Consider the following 8,945-nt stretch of genomic DNA (forward strand, 5'->3'; position numbering starts at 1 on the left):
CGGATACTAATGCTTGTATACACTTCTTTATTTCCGTATATCCATAATATGACAACAATAACTACAGCCAATCCTCCGATATTCCGACCCACAAAACCGTCCATAACAACCATAAAACAGTCCCAAAATATCATCGCAAAACAGCCACAAATATCATACTAAACAGCTCCTAAATATTGTCACAAAATAGCTACGAAAATTATGTAAAACATCCCCAAAATATGGTTACAAAACAGCTCGATATACGCTTTGCATACAATATCTTTATACACTTTATTCTCCCAAATTCAAGAACAACAACTAATCAAAAACATCAACAACAATATCAACAATTATTATACATCATAACTCAACTAACTTCATCCATTTAATCCACCTAAAACAGCCCCTTAATCCATAAATCCCAACAAAACAACAAGAAGTTTATAACGCTATTTTCTCCGTTCTAATCCGTTAAAACTCTAAATAAACTTGTTAAAAATGAAAAAGGGATCTTATTCTTACCTTAAGTATGCAGCAACCACTTCCACCCTCTCCTTCTTGGCTGATTTTTAGCTCAAATTGAAGGCAACGCGACGTACAACACTTTTCTCTTCATGACCTTCGCGATTAGGGGCTTAGATCGAGGTCAAAATTTGGTTTCTTTCTCTATCTCTCTCTCTCTCTCTATCTCTGAAATTTCTGGGTTTGTTGAGGTCTGAAAATGAAGGAGAAGGCCGAAATTTTTCATTAAATGGCAAAGAAAATGGGCCTGACCCGAATTGAAATCGGGTTGGGCCGAATTCACCTGTTCATCTCGACCTTTCTGCCTTAAAATGTCCATATCTCCTTATTCCGATGTCACCTATTGGCCCACGACCTATGGTTGGAAAGCTAATTCAATTATCTACAACTCCTATTTCTTGGTATTTTTCCAAATTCCAAACTTATAATATCAATTTTTCCCCTCAAGTCAGGTCACCCGAAAAACGTTTTCTTAAAAATATTCGTTTGGAGGGCTTCCACTTTGATTTGGTCCAAGGGTCCTTCATGAGTTGTGTTTAGCTTTACATATGTGATTCATATGACTTTTCAGATGTTCCAAAAAAATCTCGATGCGTGGGCCCCACCTTAGCAAATAATCCGACGTTTAAAAATACGGGATATAACAATAATCGTGTGGGCTGATTTGGAAGTTAATGTGATTTTAAGGTAGTCTCTTGAATTTATGGGAATGATGTTGTTAACATGTGGATTGTTAGTGTAGTTCATGAATTTGGAAGAAAGAAATGTGTTGTTGTTGTTCCTAATGAAGTTGGAAGGTTTCGGGTGGCATTGTATATTGGTTGGGTTGTTTGAAATATTATGTGGATTGTTTGAAGTGTTCTTGAATCTTGTATGAATGGTTCTGGATTAGTAATTGGACGTGTAAGCACTGATGTTGGTTTGAATGTATGTAGTTGAATTGAATATAAGTAGAATGCGTTTTGAGTTACTCGTTGATGTTGCTAGTATGCTTGTTGGTATTGTTGCTGAAGATTTGGCCGAGTTGAATTCTCGGGGATGTTGAGTTTATAGGGGAAATGTCACGACCCGACTAGGGGGCCGCGACGAGCACCCGGTGCTACCCCACCCGGGTACCCATCATCATATAATCACATAATACTTAGGTGAGCCATGATCGTTTCAAATATTATAATTATACACCGTAATAGTCCCATTGGACAACAGCCATCATATATCATATCACGGGCATCTGTGCCACAACAACGTATATGGGCCGACGAGGCCGCAAGATGATATACAAAAATATAGGCCGACAAGGCCGTACATATCTATCCACATACACGTGACTACGAGCCTCTAAGAGTTTGACATATCATACGAGCGGACAGACCCCGCTATGCCCATAATTATGTACACAAAAGAATAAGTACCCAAAAGCTACGGCTCCGAATGAGACGGAGCTCGCTATGAAATCTCTCGAACAAGCGCCTATGAGTCCAATCTGCCTCCCCGTGCACCTCGCGGGCATGACGCAGCCATTCACAAACAAAAGGACGCGCACAAAGAATGTACCGAGTATGTAAAGCATGATCAACATCAATATAGCAACATAATAGGCAACGTACGAAGTAGCATATGAGGGGAGACAATAACATCATCGTCATATCACTTACCTGCACACATCGTCTTCCGTATCCCATAATGGTAACCGTACCCCTTTTTGTGTTCGTTCTCACATACATGCACTCATCTACATTCCTTTACAAAGTTTTGCACATTCGCATTCATATCACATACATAATCATATCATATACATCGCATTTACATAGCCCTTACTTAGCACTTACATAGCCTTAACATATTCGTACTCTAATTGATGTCATATACTTATAGCTTATTCTTACTCATATAGATATCGCATACGTAGCTTTCATATAGCGTGCCCGACCACGAAGGCTCGGTGTTTCATATCTACTTGGCCAACCAAGGCTCAAGGTAGTATCTACCTGGCCCTGGCTACCGGCTTCAGGGTTGTATCTACCTGGCCTTACCAAGGCTTCAGGGTTGTCCATACCATCTGCAGAGGCGTGCGTGCGTTTCGTAATCGTATACATACCCTAGACATATATTCATATACATATATTTCTTATACATATGCTCTTATACACCTATTTCTACCCGGCATCGCGAGCTCGGGGACTCATTATAGCCCTTCATAAGCACCCATACATCTCATAGCTCGTAGGCATCTTTGACATCATTCTTCCTTTGTCATTATACTAACATCAACACTACCGTTACATCTACATTATAGACTTGCTAGTCATATGAGGAACTTTGGTCAAGCAATAGTACATATCAGGGATCGTGAGCTTATGAGCTCGGAATGTCAACCAAGTAGGCACAACATACTCATATAGAGGAATTAGGAATTTGGCCAAGAACCATGCCTTATGAAAGAAGGGTTAGCCTTACATACCTTTTTGTCGCACTATTCTATGCTCGTACGACTCCTTCCGATGATAGCGTTTAAACCTTCATTAATATCATAACAATGGCCATTAGTCATACACATTATGCTCTCTATCTAGGTTTCTCAATTTGCTTCTAATCTACCCATAATCATGGTCATAATGCCCAACTTCATCCATTCATCTAAAGTGTCTAGTTCATGTTCTTAACACCATTTATAACACATTTATATCACAACCCAACAACATTCATGATTCAATTCCAACTATGCCTCAAAAACGTCACTATTCATCATTCACAACCCAATTTGCTATTCTCTTATAATGACCAAGTATCTCAACTCCCAAATACCTTAAACAACATATAAATATCATGACTCTTACCTTAGATGCTTTAGGAATAAGCCTTGGTTGCTAATACTCCTCTTTGAGCAAAACCCTAGTTTTTCTCCATTTGGATTTCTTGGCTTGGGTGATCTTTGATGATTTCCTTTACTCTTGCTCCACTTATTTAGTGTTGTTGATCCTCAAATATCCTTGAAAACTTGTATAATAAATGTAGAGAGAGATTCTAGAGAGAAGTAGTGAAATGATGAAAATGAAATAAACAAGTCTTGGTCCTTATATTTAATGACTTGAAAATCATGGCCGGGGGAACAAAGTGGTCGTCCATGGAGGTTTACGGTCCGTATTCCACTTTACGGACCGTCCCTCGCGGTCGTCTTTAAGCTTAAGCGAAACGTAAACCTTGGCAATATGCATGGTGATTTACGACCATGGTTTACGGCCGTAAATCACTTCACGGTCCGTCCACCAGTCGTATTTAACCATTTCTCGGCCGCGTAAAGTTGAAGTTTTTCATGGCGCTTACGACCTCCCGGTTTACGGATCGTATACCGCTTTTTTTACGGTCCGTATTTGCACTTTACGACCACTGGGCAGATTTCAAACCTGCAACTTTTCATTTTTCCAAGACTTTTCGTTCTAATCGTCCTCATCTATTTTCATGCATTACTAGCTCATTTACTTACATTGCCCATGAAACATTATACACTCGCACTCCTCGCACTCATCACTAGTTCGTCCGCTTGCGTACCAACGGGAAATTTTCCAAGGTGTAACAGAAATGCTGCCCGAATTTCTGTAAATGAAGCGATAGCTTGGAATTGAATTCTTAAGTGCTTATGGCTAATGTTTGGTGCCTAATGACGTTATTGTAGATTTTGAGAAGCCGAGACTTAAGTCCGGAATAGCTTAGGAAGCGGACGAGGTATGTAAAGCTTACCCTTTCTTTCTTTTGACATGTATTAGAGGTAAGTAAGATATGATATGATATGATACGAGCCTTGGGGTAACTCTATTCTTACGATCCGAGCATGTCTACGATTCTTATTCACTTCTTGATGTTAACATTCTTGATATATTCAAATTATGATCCTTATGTCTTTTGCATGATTGGATAATAACTGTTGCATAAAGAGATTTTGTTTTTAACGGATTCTGAAACTACGAACGACCGTAACTTTCATAGACGGGCTCGGATCGCTTCGAAACGTTCGTAGAAGATTTTATAACGAATAATATCTCTAACTTTCATGGGCGGGCCCAGATTGGTTTGATGCATATCCGTGGGCCCCCGAGACTTTCCTTTGTATAGTTTTAACGACCTTTTGAATGAACTTAACATGGCTATTATCCCGACCCCCGAGTATGATTACTTACTTATTTGTTGAGTCAGTAATGATGTCTTATATGCATATGGTTACTCACGACTCTGTTCGTGCCTTCTGTTGTTACATCTTTCGCCGAGTCCCGGGCCGGTTATGTTATCGTGCGCACTATGCTATATTTCGAAGTATGATGTGTTTTTCGATGTATGATGTGATACGAAGTATGATGTGATACGAAGTATGATGTGTTACGAAGTATGATGTGATACGAAGTATGATGTGTTACGAAGTATGATGTGATACGGAGCATGATGTGTTCGGAGATATGCAATATTCCGAAGTATGATGTGTTGTGGCGCCAAAGATGGGGTGGCGACCACGTTCGTCCGCGGGTCCCATTACGGACCGCATGTGATATATGATATGATAATATGATGACATGATGATATGATGATTCTATTCACCGAGTCCCTCACTAGAGGGCCGGGTACGGTATATATATATGTGATGATATGATGGCTATACATGATGGTTATATGATCTCATTTGCCGAGTCCCTCACTGGAGGGCCGGGACACGTTATATATGCATTTGTACATGATGATTATCTACTTATGTTTCTAAGTTCCTTAATGAATTGGCTATGATATTGACACGTATGATTTATGTTTCAAAGGCAAGCCTTATGATTTTCTATACTCCTTATTTCAGTATGATTCTGTCTACTGTACTTCATGCTTTACATGCTCAGTACATATTCCGTACTGACCCCCTTTCTTCGGGGGCTGCGTTTCATGCCACGCAGGTATATACATATGAGTTGGGGATAATAGCAGAAGATGTTCCAGTTGGATTGGCGAGCTCCATTTCCTTCCGGAGTGCTGCCGAGTCAGAGTATTATGTTATGATATCTTGGTTAATGTTAGAGACTTTGCAGACAGAGTCATGTAAATAATATGTCAGTTTCGTAAGCGGCTCTGTAAGCCGATGTATCATTATGCATTATATTACAGATTTCATATGTTCACAGACTTTGCTTGATTTGGGAAAGACGAAAAGCATGTTGTTCTTTGAAAAACTTTCTTTATGTATTCATTTCATGGTTTAAGGGCCCAGTGAGGTTATGTGTGTAACGAGGATCAGCGGGTTCGCTCGGCCCTAAGTAAGGGTCGGTGCCCATCATACCTTATCTAGTTAGGGTGTCACACATGCGGTGGTTTAATCGTTTTCCGTAAATCTTGTTATGATTTGTGGCATAGTGCGTTGTAATACTTGACACTGATTTTAATGGTTGATCATATTCCATATTGCTTGTTGAACCGGAAATAAATCAAGATTCATATTGTGAATTGATAAATATATATATATATATATATATATATATATATATATATATATATATATATATATATATATAAAGGCACATTTGACAGGGGGTGAGGATGTGGCCTAGTGACATGCTCGTGATCCGATCCGTTTCGGAGCAAGTGGTAATGAAAATTAGCGTGTGTGTACGGATGTTATACTTGTCACACCCTTAATCCGATAGGGTGTGATGGGTACCCGACCCTTACTTAGGGCCGAGCGAACCCTCTGACTATCATAATACTCGTAGTCATAATGAAAATTTTCGAAAAACGAACATACTTTATATCTTTTCAAATCAAACAAAACTTCCAACCGTACAAAATCTGTAATATCGTGTATAACAATTCAACGGCTTATGTAGCCGCTCACAACTCCGACATCTTATACACACGACTACGTCGCAAAGTCTCTAACATGACTCGATATCATAACACAAACAAACTCGACTCGGCAAAGCACTCCGGAGGAAGTGGAGCTCGCCAATCCGGGCCTGAACGTCTTCCACTAATGTCTTCTACTGTCGGTGTACCTGCGCGGCATGAAACGCAGCCCCCGAAGAAAGGGGGTCAGTACGGAATATGTACTGAGTATGTAAAGCATGGAATACAGAAACGAGATCATAACCGAAATGAGGAGTAAAAATGTGCATAATAAACGAATACCGAAGTACATGTATCCGTAATACAAATAGTGCATAAGAGGTACAAGAAGTATATAATAATCGAATACTCAAAATACTTAGCTTTCTTTTGAAAAACATTTCTGTCTCATATGTATATAAAATAGAACATAGCATAGTAGATGACATTAACCGATGTGGGATTCGCCTAGACCAATGTGGGATTCGCCTAAACCAATGTGGGATTCGCCTAAACCAGTGCGGAATGTGCCTCGCCACCGGGGTTTGCCCGCAATTGGTTTGCCCCACCACCGCTCCGAAACCAACGTATCATATTTCGAATACATGTATATATCATATCGTCACATTAAGCAATTTAATCATCAAATTATCATATCATCGATTAAACGTAGTCATCATATTACCGTATCATCGTAATGCATTCTATTACATTATCGATCATCACATTATCAAATCATCATGTCATCGATTATCATATATATACCCTATGCGGTCCATAATAGACCCGGCGGACGGAACGTGGTCGCCCCTCCCGCCTTGGGCGCCACAACTCATCATACTTCGGAAGTTTTCGCATCTCCGTATCTCCGTCACACATCATAAATCGAATCACATCATATTTCGTAACTCATCATACTTCGTATCATATCATATATCGACGCTCATCATACTTCGGAAGCTCATCATACTTCGAATCGTGCGCACGATAGTAACCGGCCCGGACTCGGCGAAGGGGAACAATAATATGCACGAGCGTAATCGTGGGATCTATAGCGCAACTCACAACATTTATACGTACTTAACGAATAATCAAACAAATTATCATTTACAAGCCAATGGCATTAGTCAATTCAAATCTCTTCCGGATATTACTCGGAAACATATCAAATAAAACTCTATCAATCGTAGTTACGTATCCAGATCATATGTGTTATATCCGGCATTTTCGCTTATTCGGAAATTTGAAACAATTGCGACTCGTATGTCATAATTTAATATTTTTGACCTTAATTGACATATCTATGTTGTTCATGGAAAAATGTTGGCGCAAAGATGTCGGAGAAGGCCTAAGGGCAAATTTAGAATTTTGAAAATTTGTTTCGGGAATTATAAAACGAGAATTACCACGAGTTGGACTCAAAAAAAAAAAAGAAGAAATGAGGCCCAACAAAGGGGAGCCCAACCGGCCACACTTCATGGCCCAAGTCCATGGAATATTATTCCATGTGACAAATTAATAAAAGGGATAAGTATATACATGGATGAATGTTCATCTTTGGAACATTCAAGAAAAAAATCAGAGAGAGGAGGAGAAAAAAGGCCACGGCCAAGAGGAAGAGAAAGGAAAAAAATATTCTTGGAGCTTAATTCTTAGTTCAAAAATCCATCTCTTTTGGAATTTCTACTAAGTTCAAGATTCCCTTCAAGGTGATATAATTATTTTGGCAAGAAACTTTCATTTGTGGCAAGTGGAAGAGTTGAGAAAAGGTAAGAATTAATTCATTTTCTTATGTTATGAAGCTTGGTTTATGTTGTAGCATGTTAAATAAGTGGAATTGCATGGAAATTATGGAATGGGGATTGGCGTGTGTTCATGTGTAGCCGTGGGAGGGGGGTAGTGGATGGAGTGAAATGGTTAAGCTTATTAGTATGTTGATTATGTTGTTATGGCCTTATGAAGTAAATGGAAAAGTATGAAAATTTGGTGCATTGTGAGTGTGTGTGTGTATTGGTCGTGAGCCATGCTAGAGGAAGGGAGAGATGGAATTGATTTCATTTAGTTGTTAGTTGTGTCGTATGACAATTGTAACGTAAATAAGTCATAAACGATTCGAAGTGGCATTGAAATTGGCATGTATGACATTATGGAAAATTTGATGTGTTCATAAAGTTCTAGGTAAATGTGGAAGAAAGATGTGAATTATGATTATGAATTATGAGATTGGAAGATGGAAAAATGTTGTGAATATTTATGTTAAAAATCGAGACTTTGAGTAGATTATGGTTTGGTGGAATTTTTGTATAATTTGTGAAATATGGCGAAATGCTCCCGAATTGTGTTTGAATGGTCTTTAATGAGTAAATGAGTATGAAAACATTGGTATTAGATTAAAAATGTGAAGTTAGTTGAGAAGTTGTGCGTTATGAGGAAAGTAGACGAATTATGTTATATTGCGATTTGTAGCGATCGTTGTGGTTGTTGATGTTGTTGTTGGTTTGTTGTTGGTTATTCTGAGCCGAGTTGAATCTCGGGGATGATATATGTGTGTGGGACATGCTGCTCAAATTTTTATAGTTAAGTATTGGCCA

Source organism: Lycium ferocissimum, chromosome 2, assembly GCF_029784015.1.
Source record: "Lycium ferocissimum isolate CSIRO_LF1 chromosome 2, AGI_CSIRO_Lferr_CH_V1, whole genome shotgun sequence".
In the NCBI taxonomy this organism is placed as follows: domain Eukaryota; kingdom Viridiplantae; phylum Streptophyta; class Magnoliopsida; order Solanales; family Solanaceae; genus Lycium; species Lycium ferocissimum.